The sequence below is a fragment of the Gobius niger genome (assembly GCF_951799975.1).
Source record: "Gobius niger genome assembly, chromosome: 8".
In the NCBI taxonomy this organism is placed as follows: Eukaryota; Metazoa; Chordata; class Actinopteri; order Gobiiformes; family Gobiidae; genus Gobius; species Gobius niger.
The window spans coordinates 1,926,460-1,949,307 of NC_136859.1; the positions used below are offsets into that span (position 1 = coordinate 1,926,460).

A 22,848-nucleotide genomic window follows, 5' to 3' on the forward strand; every position below is an offset into this window, starting at 1 on the left:
CAGCAAGTGTGTTTATGCCATGATTTTCTCTCATCTCAGTCACTGCAGAACCTCTTGGTCACAGGAAACAGCCACAACTGTCAGGCCTTTAAGACTGATTTACAATAGAGCGTTCAAAATGTTAGATACAACATCTGTCAGGACGCACCACTGTGGAGGATTGCAGAGGTTAAACTTTCTTAACTTTGAACATTGTATTAAATTCTGTACCTTAAAATGAATGTACAAATCATGCTCATGCTAATCTTGTAAATCTACTGTTTGCTTTTTGCCAGCTCTAAACCAACTCTAAATCTTCAGTCTGGCAGATTCAACAGTATAAGGTGCTGTTAAAGTGACTATTTTTTGCAATTCCAAAGCTTCATACAGAGCAGTGTGTCCACAGACAAGTTCATCAGATTTGTTTAAAGTTAAAACATGGAGCTTAAACAACATGGTAGGCGACATGTTTAAGTAAAAAATACAATCAATAGTAGCCTCGCATATTCCCAGTGTCACTGTTTCCCATTAATAGAGGACATGGGTGAAAGTATAATAATTAGTAGGTCTGAGTAAATGTTTAGCCAAAATCCAAATGACATTTCACTCCAACATTGCATTTGGTCTTTTGAATATTTTTCTAATAAAAGGGATTGTTTGTTTCCTCCTGGTGTGTGAGACGTGTCCCAGGCAGAAGCACAAGACTTTCCACTAATGGAGCAATTTGCAAACTTTGCCACATTTGAGCCTTTCTATTGATTTTTAACGTCGAAACAAATATCGGCAAATGTCGGATATCGGCCACAGCAGCGAGGCAAATATCGGATATCGATATCGGCAGCAAATTTTCATATCGGACCATCCCTACTTTTGGACAGTCGGCTTTTACCGTCCAGGAGCTAAACCCTGGAACTCTTTGCCTCCTGAGCTGAAACAGGACTTAGATCTGGGGGCTTTTAAAAATGAACTCAAACGTATTTTAAAACGAGATCAAGTCTGCATCATTCTTAGTCTGCGCTCAGTGCACTTCCTTTGTGTAAAGTCAGAATTCATTCATTAATGTTACTGTAAATGTATTTTTTGTACTTTGTGTGAATTTGAAAAGCCCTTCTAGGGACGGACATTGCAAATGAGCCTTGGCTATAAATGTTGTAGTGCGGCACATGTTTATTGTTCACACATGTCCCTATCAAATAAATAAATAAATAAATAACTAAATAAATAACTAAATAAATAAATAAATAAATAAATAAATAAATAAATAAATAAATAAATAAATAAATAAATAAATAAATAAATAAATAAATAAATAAATAAATAAATAAATAAATAAATGATACAAAAAATTTATTAAAAAATGACCCCAAAAAAATGTGACAAAAAAGACAAACATTTTATAAAAAATTGACAAAAAAATGACCAAAAAAAAGTGTCAAAAAAAGACAAACATTTACTAAAAAATGTGACCAAAAAAAATGACAAAACTGATTAATCATTAAAAAATGATAAGAAAAAAATGATTTAAAAAAATGTACAAAAAAAATGACAAAAATGTGACAAAAAAAAATGACAAAAATGTGACAAAAAATTACAAAAAAATGAGTTACAAAAGTAAAAAAGTTACTGTTGAATATCTAAGTTGAATATCCAACAAAGGAATGATGGACAAAAAAAATCTGATTAACGTGAGGAAAAAGATCCTCTCGGTTCAGGCGGGAGTTAAGAGGTTTAACATATACATATTGTTAATGAAATTTTATTGTGTTTTTAATGCTTTTTATTGCATTTTTCTGGTGTTTGTGTGTCTGGTGTTGCTGTGAGGCACATTGAGTTACAAATAAACTTGCCTTGTGTGCTGTAGACTGGTACCATGTGAGTGAAAAAAGCATAATACCCCCTCTCTAAATACAGCCCGATAACAGTCAATTTAACCCCTTAACTCCCACCTGAACCGAGCACATGTTCTCCAGTTTGGCTTTACCCCAATCCAAAAGCTTCTGGAAAAAAGCTGTGAGAATAGTAACAAAACTGAGACGAAAACAATGATGGAAATGTGAGAAAAAAGGGAGAAAACATTGACAAAAAATTTACAAAAAAATGGCAAAAATGTGCAAAAAATTTGACCAAAAAATTGACAAAAAATAGACGAAAAAAATACAAAAATGTGACGAAAAATTACAAAAAAATGAGTTACAAAAGTAAAAAAGTTACAAAAATGAGTTGAATATCCAACAAAGAAATGATGGACAAAAAAAATCTGCTTAACGTGAGGTAAAAGATCCTCTCGGTTCAGGCGGGAGTTAAGAGGTTAAACTTCTACAGAAATTCTTTGAAGCTTGTGTGTTTTACAGATGTGTCACATGACTCAATGTCCATCACATCAGTTCATTATAAAAGCAGATTCACGTGAAGAAGAAAACGTGTGAACTTCAGCGGAGGCGTCACAGGAAGGAGAAAAGTAGCTGTCGGTGAAATAAGTGTGAAATGTGTTTAAGAGTTGCCGACACTTGACCTTCTGATGGAACATTACTGTTCAGTAAATGGACATGTCTGTTCCATCTGTGAGGATGAACCTGATCTCCTAAAACATGTGGTGTGTTTGTAACGAGGCTGAGGCTGTATGAGCGGAACCAACATCTGCAGACGCTGAAGCTGAACTCACCGTCACATGTGCACTTTTATAGAAAGCTCTTCACTGTGAGGTGGAAAGAGTTGTTTTTGTTTCCCGTTAAAGAGGGGGTGTTATGTTTTTTTTAATCCCACAGCACCAGTCTCTATCACACTACAACGATGACAAACCTTCTGTTGGTCTGTAAATGCAGTAAATTAGAATAACTGCCTTGTATAAAATGTCTCTCTCAAAATGGCTGTAGTGAATGTCTTGAAATAGGCCTCTGTCTCTTTAAGAACCTCTTAACTCCCGCCTGAACCGAGCACATTTTCTCCAGTTTGGCTTTACCCCAATCCAAAAGCTTCTGGGAAAAAATGCTGTGAAAATAGCGACAGAACTGAGACGAAAACAATGATGGAAATGTGACAAAAAAGTGACGAAAAAAATACAAAAAATTACAAAAAATTGATTAAAAAAATGGAAGAAAAAATGACAAAAATGTGACAAAAAATGACCAAAAATTGATTTAAAAAAATTGGAAAAAAAAATGACTAAAAAAAAAAAAAAAAAAAGATTAAAAATGGAAGAAAAAATGACAAAAATGTGACAAAAAATTGATAAAAATTTGACAACAGAAATGATTTAAAAAAATTTAAGAAAAAATGACAAAAAATTGATAAAAAAAATTGAAGGAAAATGGACAAAAATGTGACAAAAAATTACAAAAAAAAATACAAAAAAAATACAAAAACATGACAAAAAATGATTAAAAAATTTAATAAATAATGACAAAAATGTGACAAAAAAAGTTACATAAATGAGTTGAATCCCCAACAAACAAAATGATGGAAAAAAACCTGATCCTTTCGGTTCAGGCGGGAGTTCAGAGGTCACGAACCTCTGAGCCTTTAGACACGCCCCCTCCACACGCTGTCTGTGGCATCAGTGGGGAGGGGGTTCTGCTGAGGAGCAGTGGTTGGTTACTCGGCTGGTGACGAAAGCTCGGAGGCGTCTCCAGGAGGTGGGGGCGTTCCTAGGAGGACTCAGGCAAACCTATCCCTAAAATGGCCGCCATCAGAGTTTTTACAGATTACTCACAAATACGTGAATGTGCCAAGGCAACACTTCAGCCATGTTTTTAATGAGGGAGTGACAGAATAACATGGTGTAAAAGCTTGAAAAAGTCCATTTTGCAGAACACCCCCCCTTTAAAACTCTAATCTATATTCACTGGTGATCTGAGCTCATTATGAGACATCACTGCTTCAGTCTCATAAACGATAATGAAGCTTCAGCACAAATTCAACCTGAGAGACGAGACGTACCTGCAGCTTTCATTCATCGCCTCATCTAAGAATATTTAACTGGCCGATGCAGCAAGTCTTCTATAACGGTTCTCTGGGATCCACTGTGGCCTGGGCCCCTCCTTTTCTCAGTTTACACTAATGATTTACCGCATGTATTGGATAAGTCCTCAGTTGTTTTGTACGCTGACGACTCTACTATGTATTATTCCAGTCAATGAAAAATCAAAGGTGCTGGAAAAGGAGTTGGAGCCGTTCTTCAATGGGTCAAAAACAACAACATGATTCTGAACGTCTCCAAAACTAGATTATTGGGAGTAAACACAAACTAAAGAGTATTCTACCTTTAACTGGCCGTTGCTCCAAAATAAATTCCATTATAATTTAAAGAATATAAACTAAAGAAAATAATTTTGACTGGCAAACCTATCGCACTATTTGAAAACATTAAATATGTGAATCAGACACACTCTTATTCTACGCGGCGCCTGCAGTGACGACGTGGCGATAAATCGACCTAGAATCTAGATCGTCGCAATTGTGGAAGAAGCTGCCTGTGAATCTGAGAGATTCATCCAATTTACATGTTTTCAAATACACTCAAATCTTTGGTCTGGTTTCAGTAATTATGTCATGTATTACTGTTGTGCCTTGTTTGTTTTTAATGCATGTTATTTTATTGTAAAGGCTTCTTAATCCTGGACCCCAGGAAGACGAGCAACCACGACGGTGGGAGCTAATGGGGTTCCTTAAAGGAACAGGCCACCGTTTTTACACACTGAGATATGTTCTTACCTGAGCTTTGACGAGTTCTTTAGGACCTGTCTGATCTTCAGTCACGTAAACACAGCGCAGATGGCGTTAGCATTTAGCCTCTCCCTCTCTCCTCTATAGCTACAAAACAGGTCAAGATAGAAGCTACCAAGCTCTTCCACGTTTTCCCTATTTAAATATGGTTACGTGAAGTGTTCCACTACAAAGTATAATTACACAAAATTAGACAATGTGGATTTTCTAAGCGGATAAAAGGGGGGACTATATTGTAAGGCGTAATAATACCAGGAGTAATTCCAAATCCGTGCATTAATCTTCACTTTACTGTGTGGATGCCAAACTACTCCTGGTATTATTACGCCGTCCGCGCTGTGTTTACGTGACTGAAGGCACGGGGGAAGATGAGACAGGTCCTAAAGAACTCGTCACAGCTCAGGTAAGAACATATCTCAGTATGTAAAAACGGTGGCCTGTTCCTTTAAAGGTCCTATATCCTGCTATTTTAGCCATTCTAAAGTTAAGTATAGGCATTTATATGATATATTGTACCTCTACCACTATGGAGCACTAATTTTTGTGATAAATATAAGTGTTTTCTGGAGGTATTTTTCAAACCCGGAAGACACAACGCTTCGATTCAGTTAACTCCGCCCCCTCTCTCCGCACATACTTTACCGTAATATAAATAAACAGCAATAAGTGAAGTTACTTCACGATGCAGTTATACGGAGTTGACATCTGTAACACAGCTTCATAAATGGCTAACACACATGCTAATATGCTAACACACACAAGCTAATATGCTAACACACATGCTAATATGCTAACACACATGCTAATCCGCGTTTGGATTGACTCACCGCTCTGGTCCATCGCTGTTTACATTATGGGACTCGCGTTGGTTATAAAAGTTAATCCACTTTGATTCTGGCGAAGGTTCACCAAACATCCATCAGTGACAGTCACAGAAAAACAATATTTTGGTGAAAGTCGCTGAATCTCGGAGAAAAAAACAGCTGAGTGGCCTCTTCCTGAAAAAGATTGAATAAACTCCTCGTCCTCGTAGCCAAACGCACTTCTTTTTCTCCGTGACATGATCGTTAGTTAAGAATAAAGAACAGGTGTGTCCAGTTATAACGAGCTCCATCTTCAGCTGCAGCGCAAACATGACTGATCTGTTCAGACGCTCAGGGGTGTTTGTTTTGGCCACAGCTGACCTGGAAGCACCTCGGGCACGTCCTTTTTTTTAAAATTTTTTATTATTTTTTTCTCTTTGTTTCTCTCTTACGACAGAAATAATGAAAACGCTGTTTTACAAATTAAAATCCGTCCGTAAGCATAGAATTAAGACATTACATTACAGACGTCGAGCACTTCCGTTCCGCTGTGACGACGCAACTGAACACTCAGTCGTTCACCAGGAGAGGGCGGAGCCTCAGAGAGCAGGAGGGCGGAGCCTCAGAGAGCAGGATTCAGGAGGATTACTGAGAGCTGCGTGAATGAAGCCACAAACCACTCTGGGGGTGTTTTTGATAAGGAAATAGCATAACAACATGGCTAAAAGCTCCAAAAAGTCGATTTTGCATGATATAGGACCTTTAACAATAAAACAATAAACAAACAGCAGCCTTCACTCATCATCCTATCACGGCCCCAGCTCAAGCCGCACCTTCACATCAGCCAATCATCGCAGCTGCTTGTTCCTGCTTCAGCCATTCATCTTAACCTCTTACCACCTGCCAAAACCAAATGCATTCTCTCATCTTTTTTGGTGGATTTTTGTCATTTTTCTGCAGTTTTTTTTGTCTTTTTTTGTCATTTTTGTTGCTTTTTTTGGTCACTTTTTAGCTTTTTTGTTGTGTTCACATCCTCATTTTCTTTTTTTCTTTTTTATCGCTGATTTGAAGAAGCTTTCAGATTTGGAGAATTTGGAGAACAGGAGAAAACATGTTCAGGTGGGAGTTAAGAGGTTAAATTCCACCATTTCCCAGCTGCGCTGCGACCCTCCTCCGCCCCTCCTCCCCCTGGCTTCTCAGGCTGCTCATCGGGTCGCCCGGCCCTCCCGGGTCTCGTCCTAGCTCCCCCAGTGTCCGGGCTCCGGGGGAAGATGCTGCCCATCATCCATCGACGCCCCGTATTTCATATCATTAATGCAATCACGCTTCATGTTCAGTAAAATCTCTCGAACTCAGTCGCTCTTTGTGAGTCTCCTCAGGTTGAAAAACCTTTGGTACAAAACAAAATGAGGACGATAATGAAACAACATTATAGGGTTTGTGCTAAAACCTGGAACAGTCTTTCTGAAGAGACAGGATTAAACTTCATTTCCCTGATTTGTGCTGCATAAATAAACCCGCCCCACACACGTCACTCTCTGATTTCCTATAAAGCTCGATGTCGTTGACAGTGAAGACACTTCTCCTCATCTGCAGGACTCGGGACACTTCTGTTTTCAGTGAAGACACTTCTCCTCATCTGCAGGACTCGGGACACTTCTGTTTTCAGTGAAGACACTTCTCCTCATCTGCAGGACTCGGGACACTTCTGTTTTCAGTGAAGACACTTCTCCTCATCTGCAGGACTCGGGACACTTCTGTTTTCAGTGGAGACACTTCTCCTCATCTGCAGGACTCGGGACACTTCTGTTTTCAGTGGAGACACTTCTCCTCATCTGCAGGACTCGGGACACTTCTGTTTTCAGTGGAGACACTTCTCCTCATCTGCAGGACTCGGGACACTTGTGTTTTCAGTGGAGACACTTCTCCTCATCTGCAGGACTCGGGACACTTCTGTTTTCAGTGAAGACACTTCTCCTCATCTGCAGGACTCGGGACACTTCTGTTTTCAGTGGAGGTCCTTCATTTCTCAGTCCACATCATCATGAGCTCCTGGAGGCTGTGGCTGCTGTGGCTCGGTGAGAAACGGAACAAAAATGTTTCATGTGACTGTGTTCTGACTGTGTTCTGACTGTGTTCTGTTGTTCTTCTGCACAGTTCTTCTGCTGTGGGACGCTCCCCCGACAGACACTGCTATTGGTGTTCATAAGAAGCCTAAAGGAGCAGAGCTGTCGGCTTGGTGTACTTCTGGAAAAAATCTAAACGTGACTAAAATTATCTTTTGTAAGAACGACTGTGAGGAGCGAGACATCCTGGTGCAGACCTCAGGAAGTCGACAAACAAACGGCAGATTCAGCATCAAACATCAGTTGAAACGTTCTCCACCAAAGGACTTCATCGACGTGACCATCTCCAACCTCACTCTGAGCGACTCCGGGCGATACCGATGCAAATGGGACAGGCCTGTGGGAAGTTCTTACAGAGAATTTATGATTGAAGTCATAGACGGTGAGTGATACTGTCAGTTTCTGTCCCAGCCTTGAATTGTGTTTTTAAAACGATGAGAGATATCGGTTCAGGATCTGATGTTTATAATTGATCCAGTATTTTTACCAAGATCGGCTCCGATATCAGTGTTGGATCGGTGCATAACTAATCCTGAGGTAACATCTGTTCTCTCTAACTCCAGATGTGAACGCAAAATCAAAATACGAGCTCTTACTTGATACAGGAGAAGACTTTCGTAAGAGCCTTTTCTTCTCCAAACCTGGAGAGAATAAGACCTTCTGCAGAAACAGCTGCTCCGAGGACGACATCTTGGTTTCGACGACGGGGAACGAAGGACAAAATGGCAGATACAGGATTAAGTATGAGAAAAACGAAGACGGCCAGAGTGAAGTGAATGTGACGATCAGAAACGTGAGCAGCGCTGACTCCGGTTTGTACAAGTGTCATCTGGACCAAACATCACGTGACGTCTGGATCAAAGTCTCTCCAGGTGAGTCTGAGGTCACACACTCTGTCTGAGCTGTTTCTGATCTGTCCTTCTGCTGCAGCGCCCCCCGGTGGTTTCCCAGCGACAGCGCATCCATCTGGAGCCCCCCCAGAGCAGGAGCCGTCAGGACGTCCAGGTACCGTCCATCACAGAGTCATGAGAGTCATCAGTGGAAATAATAAATCTGCTGCAAATCTTTACTGAACTAAAGTTAGTTATTTAGGAACAGACGGTTGTTGGGCAGAATCCAGCGCCGGGAATAACGGCGTTTAAGTATAACAGCGCTACTAACGACGCTACATTTTCGGAAACGGAGTCATCTCATTAATTACTTTCCCCATCGTTACAAAGCCGTTATCGTTACTGGGAAAACATGAAGCTCACCAGATGTATTTCCTACTGCAGGAGCATTACATGCATGGAGAGCAGGGGGCGGAGTCTCCACTCACGCTGCCCTTGTTGATGCCCCGTGGGGCTCACATCATTCAGTGTCCTCTCCAGGACACGGACCTTTGTCTGACTGTGTCTGTGCAGAGAGTTGCATCGAGCTCTCTGCTCCAAAAACTAGTTCCTCGTGTCCCCGACCCACAGCGCTGTTTGTGACCAGTGCGGGGCAGGGGGCGGGGCTCAATAGTGTTTCATCTCCCCCCCTCTCTCGGCTCCAGAGGCACTACAGGCTGCTCTGTTTGGGCATCTAAACGTATATTTGCTGATGACTGTTCTCCGTTTTGCCTGATGAATGAACAGAGAGACTTCATGCCTGTTCGTAAAGTCAGCCTGATCTTTGCTTGCTGTGACTCCATCAGTAACTCGTTGTCCTTAACCAGATCCAAGAGCTATCTCTATATTTGTGTGGGACCTGCTAATTGTGAATGTAAACGATCGCTGACAGGAAGTCCAGCGTCTGGCGGACTGTCCAGGAAGACGTCACGTGGGGAAACTGTGCATATAGCCTATTGTAGCAATATTGTGCAAAATGTAAACAACTCCTGAATCTGCAGTGCCTACAGTGACTTTACATCATTCGTTAACTCAGAGAAAATACAATATTAGATAATATTACCTTTGTTGATGTCACCGACCTTTGTAATAAGCTCTGTGATTGATAAACACCAAAACACTACAACAGTGTTTCCTTAACTTTGCGAAAGGAGTGAAACAGCGCCCCCAATTTGAAGCTGGTGGCCAAACAGTGTACTGCATCCATATTTACCATTGAGAATGAACGGGAGAGAGTTAGTATTAACCAGATGCGGTGCAAAAGTAGGTCACTCTTTGGCCCGCGGGCCTCACTTTGGGCATCCCTGCTCTAAGCAGAGGTCAGAGAGCTAAAAACATGAACAAAAAATAAAATGAAATAAAAATAAAACCAAACAAAAACCCCCAAAAATCTAAAAATTCAATGTTTTTGAAAATATGAATCTATTTGACCTACCAACTCGATTCTTAAATCAAATAGATTTTTTCCCCAGCCCTAAACCGTGATACGACTAATAACCGTGATACGGCTAATAACCGTGATACGACTAATAACCGTGATACGAGTAATAACCGTGATATGACTAATAACCGTGATACGGCTAATAACCGTGATACGAGTAATAACCGTGATACGACTAATAACCGTGATACGACTAATAACCGTGATACGAGTAATAACCGTGATACGGCTAATAACCGTGATACGACTAATAACCGTGATACGACTAATAACCGTGATACGACTAATAACCGTGATACGAGTAATAACAGTGATACGACTAATAACCATGATACGACTAATAACCATGATACGAGTAATAACCGCGATACGGCTAATAACCATGATACGACTAATAACCGTGATACGGCTAATAACAGTGATACGAGTAATAACCGTGATACGACTAATAACCATGATACGACTAATAACCGTGATACTGCTAATAACAGTGATACGAGTAATAACCGTGATACGACTAATAACCATGATACGACTAATAACCGTGATACGACTAATAACCGTGATACGACTAATAACTGTGATACGACTAACCGTGATACGAGTAATAACCGTGATACGACTAATAACAGAGATACGACTAATAACAGTGATACGACTAATAACAGTGATACGAGTAATAACCGTGATACGACTAATAACAGAGATACGACTAATAACAGTGATACGACTAATAACAGTGATACGACTAATAACAGTGATACGACTAATAACAGTGATACGACTAATAACAGTGATACGACTAATAACCGTGATACGACTAACCGTGATACGACTAATAACTGTGATACGACTAATAACAGTGATACGACTAATAACCGTGATACGGCTAATAACCGTGATACGACTAATAACCGTGATACGACTAATAACCGTGATACGAGTAATAACAGTGATACGACTAATAACCGTGATACGGCTAATAACCGTGATACGACTAATAACCGTGATACGACTAATAACAGTGATACGTCTAATAACAGTGATACGACTAATAACCGTGATACGGCTAATAACCGTGATACGACTAATAACAGTGATACGACTAATAACAGTGATACGACTAATAACCGTGATACGACTAATAACCGTGATACGACTAACCGTGATACGACTAATAACCGTGATACGACTAATAACCGTGATACGACTAACCGTGATACGACTAATAACCGTGATACGACTAACCGTGATACGACTAATAACCGTGATACGACTAATAACCGTGATACGACTAACCGTGATACGACTAATAACCGTGATACGACTAATAAACGTGATACGACTAATAACCGTGATACGACTAATAACCGTGATACGACTAATAAAAGTGATACGACTAATAACCGTGATACGACTAATAACCGTGATACGACTAATAACCGTGATACGACTAATAACAGTGATACGTCTAATAACAGTGATACGACTAATAACCGTGATACGACTAATAAACGTGATACGACTAATAACCGTGATACGACTAATAACTGTGATACGACTAATAACAGTGATACGACTAATAACCGTGATACGACTAATAACCGTGATACGACTAATAACCGTGATACGACTAATAACAGTGATACGTCTAATAACAGTGATACGACTAATAACCGTGATACGACTAATAAACGTGATACGACTAATAACCGTGATACGACTAATAACAGTGATACGGCTAATAACCGTGATACGACTAATAACAGTAATACGACTAATAACCGTGATACGGCTAATAACCATGATACGACTAATAACCGTGATACGGCTAATAACCGTGATACGACTAATAACCGTGATACGAGTAATAACCGTGATACGACTAATAACAGTGATACGGCTAATAACCGTGATACGACTAATAACAGTGATACGAGTAATAACAGTGATACGACTAATAACAGTGATACGGCTAATAACCGTGATACGACTAATAACAGTGATACGAGTAATAACAGTGATACGACTAATAACAGTGATACGGCTAATAACAGTGATACGACTAATAACCGTGATACGGCTAATAACCGTGATACGACTAATAACAGTGATACGAGTAATAACCGTGATACGACTAATAACAGTGATACGACTAATAACCGTGATACGACTAATAACCGTGATACGACTAATAACAGTGATACGACTAATAACCGTGATACGACTAATAACCGTGATACGACTAATAACCGTGATACAACTAATAACAGTGATACGAGTGATAACCGTGATACGACTAATAACAGTGATACGACTAATAACCGTGATACGACTAATAACAGTGATACGACTAATAACCGTGATACGACTAATAACCGTGATACGAGTAATAACAGTGATACGACTAATAACAGTGATACGACTAATAACAGTGATACGACTAATAACAGTGATACGACTAATAACAGTGATACGACTAATAACCGTGATACGACTAATAACAGTGATACGACTAATAACCGTGATACGACTAATAACAGTGATACGACTAATAACAGTGATACGACTAATAACCGTGATGCGACTAATAACCGTGATACGACTAATAACCGTGATACGACTAATAACAGTGATACGACTAATAACAGTGATACTACTAATAACCGTGATACGACTAATAACAGTGATACGACTAATAACCGTGATACGACTAATAACCGTGATACGACTAATAACAGTGATACGACTAATAACAGTGATACGACTAATAACAGTGATACTACTAATAACCGTGATACGACTAATAACCATGATACGACTAATAACAGTGATACGACTAATAACCATGATACGACTAATAACCATGATACGACTAATAACAGTGATACGACTAATAACAGTGATACGACTAATAACAGTGATACGACTAATAACCATGATACGACTAATAACCGTGATACGACTAATAACCGTGATACGACTAATAACCGTGATACGACTAATAACAGTGATACGACTAATAACCATGATACGACTAATAACAGTGATACGACTAATAACAGTGATACGACTAATAACAGTGATACGACTAATAACCATGATACGACTTATCCCCGTGATACGACTAATAACCATGATACGACTTATCCCCGTGATACGACTAATAACCATGATACGACTAATAACCGTGATACGACTAATAACCGTGATACGACTAATAACAGTGATACGACTAATAACAGTGATACGACTAATAACCATGATACGACTAATAACAGTGATACGACTAATAACAGTGATACGACTAATAACCGTGATACGACTAATAACCGTTATACGACTAATAACCGTGATACGACTAATAACCGTGATACGACTAATAACCGTGATACGACTAATAACAGTGATACGGCTAATAACCATGATACGACTAATAACCGTGATACGACTAATAACCGTGATACGACTAATAACCGTGATACGACTAATAACAGTGATACGACTAATAACCGTGATACGACTAATAACCGTGATACGACTAATAACCGTGATACGACTAATAACCGTGATACGACTAATAACCGTGATACGACTAATAACCGTGATACGACTAATAACCGTGATACGACTAATAACAGTGATACGACTAATAACAGTGATGCGACTAATAACCGCGATACGACTAATAACCGTGATACGACTAATAACCGTGATACGACTAATAACCGTGATACGGCTAATAACAGTGATACGGCTAATAACCGTGATATGACTAATAACCGTGATACGACTAATAACCGTGATACGACTAATAACCGTGATACGACTAATAACAGTGATATGACTAATAACCGTGATACGGCTAATAACCGTTATACGACTAATAACAGTGATACGACTAATAACAGTGATACGACTAATAACAGTGATGCGACTAATAACCGCGATACGGCTAATAACCGTGATACGACTAATAACCGTGATACGACTAATAACCGTGATACGGCTAATAACAGTGATACGGCTAATAACCGTGATATGACTAATAACCGTGATACGACTAATAACCGTGATACGACTAATAACCGTGATACGACTAATAACAGTGATATGACTAATAACCGTGATACGGCTAATAACCGTTATACGACTAATAACAGTGATACGACTAATAACAGTGATACGACTAATAACAGTGATACGACTAATAACCATGATACGACTAATAACAGTGATATGACTAATAACCGTGATACGAGTAATAACCGTGATACGAGTAATAACCGTGATAAAATTTGCAAATTGACGAGAGATAGAGTTAAATTTTAAAGTAAACAATCAAATCCGTTGTTGTGGATGTAGTTGCAATTGTTGTTTAATCAGCAATTAATAGGAATTGTGCTATTTATGTATCTTAATTTTAGCCTGCAAATAATGGTGTGCCACAAGGTTCAATTTTGGGACCATTATTATTTATTATTTATATTCATGATTTTGCTTCTGTTTCTACGATCACCTTTCCCGCTCTTTTTGCTGATGAAACCAGTCAAAAAAATAATAATAAAAAGCCGAACTGGGGAAAATGCACTCGTTAGTGTTAAGGCGAGTGGTAAGAGGTCAACCTCCTACCACCCGCCTTAACGGATCCCATTTTCTCCAGTTTGGCTTTACGCTAATCCAAAAGATTCTTGGGAAAAAAGCACCAAAAATGTGACAAAAAAAAAAAAAAAAACATACAAAAGGTGACACAACACAGCAACAACACAAGGAAAAAGGTCAGTTCTGTGGGTCTTAGCTTTCAAATGAGGTGTTCCACAGCCAAAAGAGGACAGAATGCGTTTGGTTTAGGCGGGTGGTAAGAGGTTAAAATATGTATTTGTGGAAGTGTCACAATTACACTAATTTGGGCTCGGCCGGTCAGAGTCCAGGGCTGTTTTTCAGTCCCAGTCCGGCCCTGGGTGGACGTGAAAATGGACACATGGGACGGGCGAGTGAGTAATGAGGTGTTAGGATGGCGGGCAGAGCAATGAGAGGTTTGGGTTTGGGGGAACCTCGGGTGTATTTACTGCTAATACACTCTGTGATCCTCAGGGGGAAATCCAAACCTGAACCGGAACCCAAAACCCACCAAGAACCTGACCCTGACCCTGGTCCTGATCCCAGTCTGTGTGGCCGTCCTCGTCACAGTGATCACTCTGACCATCCGCTGCATGAGGCGCAAACGCACAGTTGAGGCGAGTCCAAACACATGTCCATCTGCAGGTGTCTCACTCATGTGTCTCACAGATCAGGGACCAGGAGCTGGAGGAACCCAAGATCCTCAGGTCACTGTCACATTTATTAATTTTAACCTGATTTCTTTGGGCTCTGTTGACTTTCTTTATGCTTTATTTTTTAGGGAGAATATGATAACATCTATCCAAAGTCTGCATCCGAAAACCTTTACCAAGACCTTTGTCTGAAGGACATGGAGCCGTCCTCCAGTGAGCAAAACGAGATAGAAGTCACTGTGAAGGTCAAAATGACAGGATGAAAGTGTGAAAAAAGTGAGAAAAAATGGACGAAAAAGTGACAAAAAATTGACAAAATATTGACAAAAAGTGAGAAAAATTTGGCGAAAAATTGAGAAAAAATGGACAAAAAAGTGATAAGAATTTGACAAAAAAAAGTGACAAAAAATGTACAAAAAAATGGACAAAAATCTGACAAAAAAGTGAGAAAAATTTGACGAAAATGTTACAAAAAATGGACAAAAATTTGACGAAAAATTGAGAAAAAATTACGAAAATGTGACACAAAATTTCCCAAAAAAATGTACAAAAAAGTGAGAAAAATCTGACGAAAAATTGAGACAAAATGGACAAAAAAGTGATAAGAATTTGACAAAAAAATGCAAATAATTTGACGAAAAAGTCACGTAAATTTGACAGAAATGAGACGACTGCCCAACAAAAAAAGTGACGTCAAAAAATCTGATGACGTGAGGAAAAAGATCAATTTACTTTTGTAGGTCTTTCAAATGAGGCGTTACACTGGCCTACAGGATTTGGGTAAAGCTGAACTGGAGAAAATGCTCTCGGTTCAGGCGGGAGTTAAGAGGTTGAATTTCAGTTTGGTCAGTGTTAATTCTGATACATATTTTATTTTAGTTCGGGAGGAATACGGTGAATTAACGACAGTCTGCAGGTGTTTCCCAGAGTCAATGTTAAAAAACGTTTCAGTTTCCTGCAGATTAAACGTGGAACAGTTATTTTTACCCGTACATATCACTCTGAAAGTATTTTATCTGCTCTTTGCTTTTTACTGTAATTAATACATTGTTATGTTGATGTTTTATGGATTCACTTTATCTGATTTGTGTGAAGGACTTTGAAATGCCTTGTGTATGAATTGTGTTCTATAAATAAACTTGCCTAACTTGTCGTACGATTTGATTGAATTTCTTTCTCGGAGTAAATTAAAAATGTCTTAAACTCATATAAACCTGTTCAGACGACGACTTTGAAAACCTCCTCTACGATGGATACCTCCTGGATGAGTGAGAGCTCAGTCTCACCTTTGGCCGTCTTGGATGTAGGTGCCCCGTCACTGGAACACAGGTTTACATCACATTATTCATTGGCAACAATCGTCTTCAGTTACATTAAAGGAGTTATTCTTGATTTTTTTTATTTTCTGTTATTGGAATAACATTTGTTTTGTCCTTTAGTAAATGGTAAAAGCAGACATTATCCAAAAAACACAGGTTTTAAAGCCTTTTAACCCCTTAACTCCCACCTGAACCGAGCACATTTTCTCCAGTTTGGCTTTACCCCAATCCAAAAGCTTCTGGAAAAAAGGTGAGGAAATAGCAACAAAACTGAGACAAATACAATGATGGAAATGTGACAAAAAAGTGACAAAAAATGTATGAAAAAGTGGCAAAAAAGTGACAAAAATTGATAAAAATTATACAAAAAAATGACAACAATTTGACAAAATTTGACACAAAAAATGTGACAAAATGTGACAAAAAATGACAAAAATGTGATAAAAAATGACCCAAAAAGTTACAAAAATGAGTTGAATACTCAACCAAAAAATGATGAAAAAAAAATCTGCTGACGTGAGGAAAAAGATCCTCTCGGTTCAGGCGGGAGTTAAGAGTATTAAGAGTATATGAACTGGTATTTGGACAAAAAATATTGGAATTCTCCAGTCGTCACCATGCGCCCTGTAAACAGCTGGTCATCAAGTCTGATAGTCTTTATTTGCCTCTGCAAATGTTCCTTGTTTTTTGTGCAAATACCAGTTCAAAAACATCTAACTCTGTCTTGCCGCTTCCTAAGCACTTCCACAGACTCACTCTGATGCAGAAAGTCACAAAATAAAGGGAAAGATTCAGTAACAATGAAGTAATGCAGTTGTTTCTGTTATTTACAACCGTTTACATCTCCAAACTCCGCCCCTCCCTCTCCCTTCCCGATGCAGAGAGGCTGGTTCATGCCTTTGTCTCCTCCAGGCTCGACTACTGCAACGCACTCCTCATCGGGATCCCTGGCAGGAGCCTGCAGAGATTGCAGTACATTCAGAACTGCGCTGCCAGGGTCCTGATGAGGGTGCGTAAGTCCGAACACATCACACCCATCCTCCATAAACTACACTGGCTTCCTGTTAGGTTCAGGATTGAGTACAAGATCTGCCTCCTGACCTATCAGTGTGTCCACGGCAGCGCACCGGTGTACCTTAAAGAACTCATCAACAGCCACAAACCAACCCGACAGCTCCGCTCCTCTGACAGCCACCAACTCCTGGTCCCCAAGACAAAGCTCCGCACTATGGGAGATAGGTCGTTCCAGGCAGCTGCTCCTCGACTGTGGAACGCCCTACCCAACCATCTGAGGGCACCACAGTCTATTGAGGTTTTTAAAAGTAAACTTAAGACCCACTTATTTTGTGCGGCTTATTCTTAATGTGTTATCTTGTGTTTTTAAACTGATAATATTCCTCGTGTTTTTACTATTGATATGTTCTGTCTGTTTCTGTTTTGCTTGTTTTTGTGTAAATTGTAGCACTTTGAGATGTGTTCTTCATATGTAAAGTGCAATACAAATAAAATTTATTATTATTATTATTGTTTACTGACATTGGAAAAAACAGCCATATTCTTTCTCCTGTCAAACTGGTAAAAATGACCTCATGGTGAAAAAACTGTGTCAGTTTGAAGCCTCAAGGTTCAGAAAATATGCAGAAGTTTGAAATTAAAATTTTAATCTGTTTTATAGAAGCGTTTTGAAAAATTGTGATTATAATGTAAGTCTATGGAGTCAAAGGGCCCACAATGGAAATCCATTTTAGTGACTTTGCGACAGAAAGTTGGCAATGAAAGGGTTCTAATATTTTAAAAGTTTGATTATTTTTATATGCGTGACAAGACAAGAGGTCAACCTCCAAATTAAAACCCAAAAAATTTAAAAAATATTGTTCCTTCATTTTTTTTTAGAGCTCTCTAAAGTGACACATCAGCCAGACCAAAAATTTCCCATTTTGGATTAGAAATTTTAAAAATATTTCATTTTTTGTGTTTTTGGAACATGCGCTGTAGCAACTTTGGGTCAGAAAGTTGGCAATGAAAGGGTTGAAACATTATAGGTCCCATATCATTCAAAATCAACTTTTTAGAGCTTTTAGCCATGTTGTTATGCTATTTCTTTATCAAAAACACCCCCAGAGTGGTTTGTGGCTTCATTCACGCAGCTCTCAGTAATCCTCCTGAATCGTGCTCTCTGAGCAGCTGCTCCGCCCTCTCCTGGTGAACGACTGAGTGTTCAGTTGTGTCGTCACAGCGGAACGGAAGTGCTCGACGTCTGTAAAGCAATGTCTTACAGCCTGATTTTAATTTGTAAAACAACTTTTTCATTATTTCTGTCGTAAGAGAGATGGAAAGAGAATAAAAAAGGGAAAAAAAAAAAAAAGGATGTGCCCGAGGTGCTTCCAGGTCAGCTGTGGCCAAAACAAACACATCGCGTCTGAACAGATCAGTCATGTTTGCGCTGCAGCTGAAGATGGAGCTCGTTATAACTGGACACACCTGTTCTTTATTCTTACCTAACGATAATGTCACGGAGAAAAAGAAGCGCGTTTGGCTACGAGGACGAGGAGTTTATTCAACCTTTCTAAAGAGGCCACTCGTCAGAAGTTGTTTTTTTCTCTGGGATTCAGCGACTTTCACCAAAATATTGTTTTTCTGTGATTGTCACTGATGGATGTTTGGTGAACCTTCGCCAGAATCAAAGTGGATTAACTTTTATAACCAACGCGAGTCCCATAATGTAAACAGCGATGGACCAGAGGGTGAGTCAATCCAAACGCGGGTTAGCTTGTGTGTTAGCATATTAGCATGTGTGTGTTAGCATATTAGCTTGTGTGTTAGCATATTAGCATGTGTGTGTTAGCATATTAGCTTGTGTGTTAGCATATTAGCTTGTGTTTTAGCATATTAGCATGTGTGTTAGCATATTAGCTTGTGTGTTAGCATATTAGCTTGTGTGTTAGCATATTAGCATGTGTGTGTTAGCATATTAGCTTGTGTGTTAGCATATTAGCTTGTGTGTTAGCATATTAGCTTGTGTTTTAGCATATTAGCATGTGTGTTAGCATATTAGCTTGTGTGTTAGCATATTAGCTTGTGTGTTAGCATATTAGCATGTGTGTGTTAGCATATTAGCTTGTGTGTTAGCATATTAGCTTGTGTTTTAGCATATTAGCATGTGTGTTAGCATATTAGCTTGTGTGTTAGCATATTAGTTTGTGTTTTAGCATATTAGCATGTGTGTTAGCATATTAGCTTGTGTGTTAGCATATTAGCATGTGTGTGTTAGCATATTAGCTTGTGTGTTAGCATATTAGTTTGTGTTTTAGCATATTAGCATGTGTGTTAGCATATTAGCATGTGTGTTAGCATATTAGCTTGTGTGTTAGCATATTAAGATAAGATAAGATAAACCTTTATTGATCTCACAAAGGAGAAATTCACTTGTTACAGTCGGCGTTACTTCACAGTCTTATTGTACAGTCTGACAGCAGTGGGGATGAAGGCTTTGCGGTAGCGCTCCGTCCTGCACTGAGGGTGTCTCAGTCTTCCACTGAGAGAGCTGCTCAGCTCCTCTACAGTCCCGTGCAGTGGGACTGCACGGGACTGTAGAGGAGCTGAAATGTCCTCAAACAAGCAAAGTAAACTGGGTCCGATCAGGAAAAGTGTCTAAATGAGTGAAAACCGCTCAAAACAAGAAACATTTCCTCAATTCAATTCATTTACTTTTTGTAGTGTGGAAGTCTAAATGTTTTACAAATTTTATAAAATGTGCAAAATCGACCACCCGGGCATTGCATTTCGAGGGCTTTCTGGGTAAAGAGGGATTTGATTATCTCCTTTCAAAGTTCACTCTGTCTCTCTTTGCAAACTTACAGACTATCACTTTAATAGAAAGCTGTGCTGAAGCTTTTACTTCAATTAAAAATCATCAGGGTTTCCCACTAGTTAGTCTGTACTAAAAAAAACTGTACCTGTGTATATTAACCAGAAATTATTCTTATCATAGCAGCATAATAGCCAAAAATAGTTATTATGTATTGCTTAAAATGCACCAAAATGCAGGAAAACGCATCTAAATTTTACAAAAAACTCCAAAGTCCGGCTCAAAATCTGTAGGAAACAATCAGCATTTTATTTCGTTTGCTAACTTTAATGCAATAGAGGTGAAGTTATATATCTGACCTGGACTGAGTGCTGTGTATAATGTTCTGCATGTGACCCTCAGTGTAAACGTTTGGACAGCCCTGATATAGAGAGTAATCATGTGGTAAACAACAAGAGATGCAACATTGAACGCCACATAATTAAAGAGCTACAGCACCTGGAGTATAATGACACCACTTACACCAACATAAGGAAAGTACAGCATCAGGTGTTGTGCACTGGCCCACCTTAACGGAGCCCCCACCCCCCCTCGCCCTCGCCTAACCCTAATGACCTAAAGAGCTCCACAGTCCCGCCTCCTCTCCGGTCCGGAAGTAAAATTCCCCTTGCTTTGAGACCGTATTGATTTGGAATAAAGCAGGGGAGCCCAAACTTTTTGTCTCCGAGGCCAAAATGAAAAAGTTCCTGTGGGTCACGGGCCAAACACGGCGATGTCAAGCGTGAAACACATATAACTGCAAATAAAAATATTATTATTATATTTTAATATTATTTCACTTTCGGTTTGCATGTGCATTTGATTCTATCTATGCAAATAACATGTTACATTAATACTATTTATTTATTGACCTTTATTTAACCAGGATAGTCCCACTGAGATTTAGAATGTCTTTTTCAGGGGAGTCCTGACATGTTTTGAGTGGTAGGCGAAACCGGAGTACCTGGAGGAAACCAACGCAGACACGGGGAGAACATGCAAACTCAGAAACACAGAAAGGCCCCGTCCTGGTGAGAATCGAACCCGGGACCTTCTAGCTGTGAGGCGTGAGCGCAAACCGCTGCGCCACCGTGCCGCCCAAATACTAATACTAATGTCAACTATGGCAAAAGCCTAGTTTTAGTCAAACAAAAACAACAACTGTAGAAATATAGTACAAAATGTAAACAACAACAACACCTTTCTGCAGCTCCTACAGTGACTTTACCTCATTTATTTAGTAACTCAAAGAAAATGCCACATTAGAATCCTACCTTTGTTGACGTAACCTTTGAAATAAAAGTAGGAAAACTAGGAAAGTTGATGCTACAAAGCTCTGTGATAAAAAACCCAGACATCACAACAGTGTTTCCTTAACTTGACGAAACTTGTCTGTATATCGTGTCTCTGTATGTTTTTACTAACTCGTGTGTAACATCAACCTGCCAGGGGGTCTGCAGATGGAAACTAGCCTAAGGCATATTTACATTTGTAAAAATGTTCATGAATATGTATTGTCCCTCCTTTTCAAAAAAATAATTAAAAAATAAATAAAAAAGGAGTGAAACAGCGCCCCCAATTTGACGCTAGTGGTCAAAAAGTGTACTGCATCAGCAAAAGTTCATGTTTTGAAATCTTCCCATTCAGTGATTGTTGTGAACAAATAAAGAATAAAGACTTCCTGTTCAAACTTAAAAGAAGAAGAAAAAAAACAACAACATTAAAAAGCTTTGGATTGGGCTCAAACTGGCATAAATCTAAATTGTAAAATAACAATGACATTGCTCAAAAATCAAAAAGACAATATTTATAATAATTGATGACAATGAATGTGATGTGTTTTAGCGATAGTTAAGTGAAATAAAGTCAGATATCAAAACATACTATCAAAGCAAACATTATAAACCAGACTTTAAATGTTTTATTATAAATACCAATAATATATGACCAATAGTATTCAGCATTCAGTGCCTCATATACAATTTTCCAAGAAGTGGCAAAAATGTCACAAGAAATTGACAAAAAATTGACGAAAAAATTATAAAAATGTGACAAAAATTTGATAAAAAATTGACAAAAAAACGACAAAAAATTGATTTAAAAATGACAAAAATTTGACACAAATTTGATAAAAATTTGACAAAAAAATTACAAAAATGTGACAAAAAAATGACAAAAAATTTATAAAAAATTGACAAAAAAATTATAAAAATGTGAAAAAAAATTGATAAAAATTTGACAAAAAAATGACAAAAAAATGACAAAAATGTGATAAAAATGTGATAAAAAATGGACGAAAAAATGATAAAAATGTGACAAAATGTGACAAAAAATGATACAAATTTGATAAAAAATGTGACAAAAAATGATAAAAAATTGATAAAAATTTGACCAAAAAATGATAAAAATGTGACAAAAAAATGACAAAAATTTGATAAAAAAATGACAAAAAAATGACAAAATGTAACA

At 38.6% G+C, this 22,848-nt stretch overlaps 1 protein-coding gene across 1 annotated transcript in view; it reads left to right on the forward strand.

The window, feature by feature from the left end:
* Positions 1-8,390, forward strand: part of esyt2a (extended synaptotagmin-like protein 2a) — a 236,713-nt gene extending 228,323 nt beyond the window's left edge. The window contains exon 24 of the mRNA XM_079561013.1: positions 8,379-8,390. The gene's annotated coding sequence lies outside the window, so the exon portion shown is untranslated. The remainder of the gene's footprint in view (positions 1-8,378) is intronic.
* Positions 8,391-22,848: the final 14,458 nt, after the last annotated feature.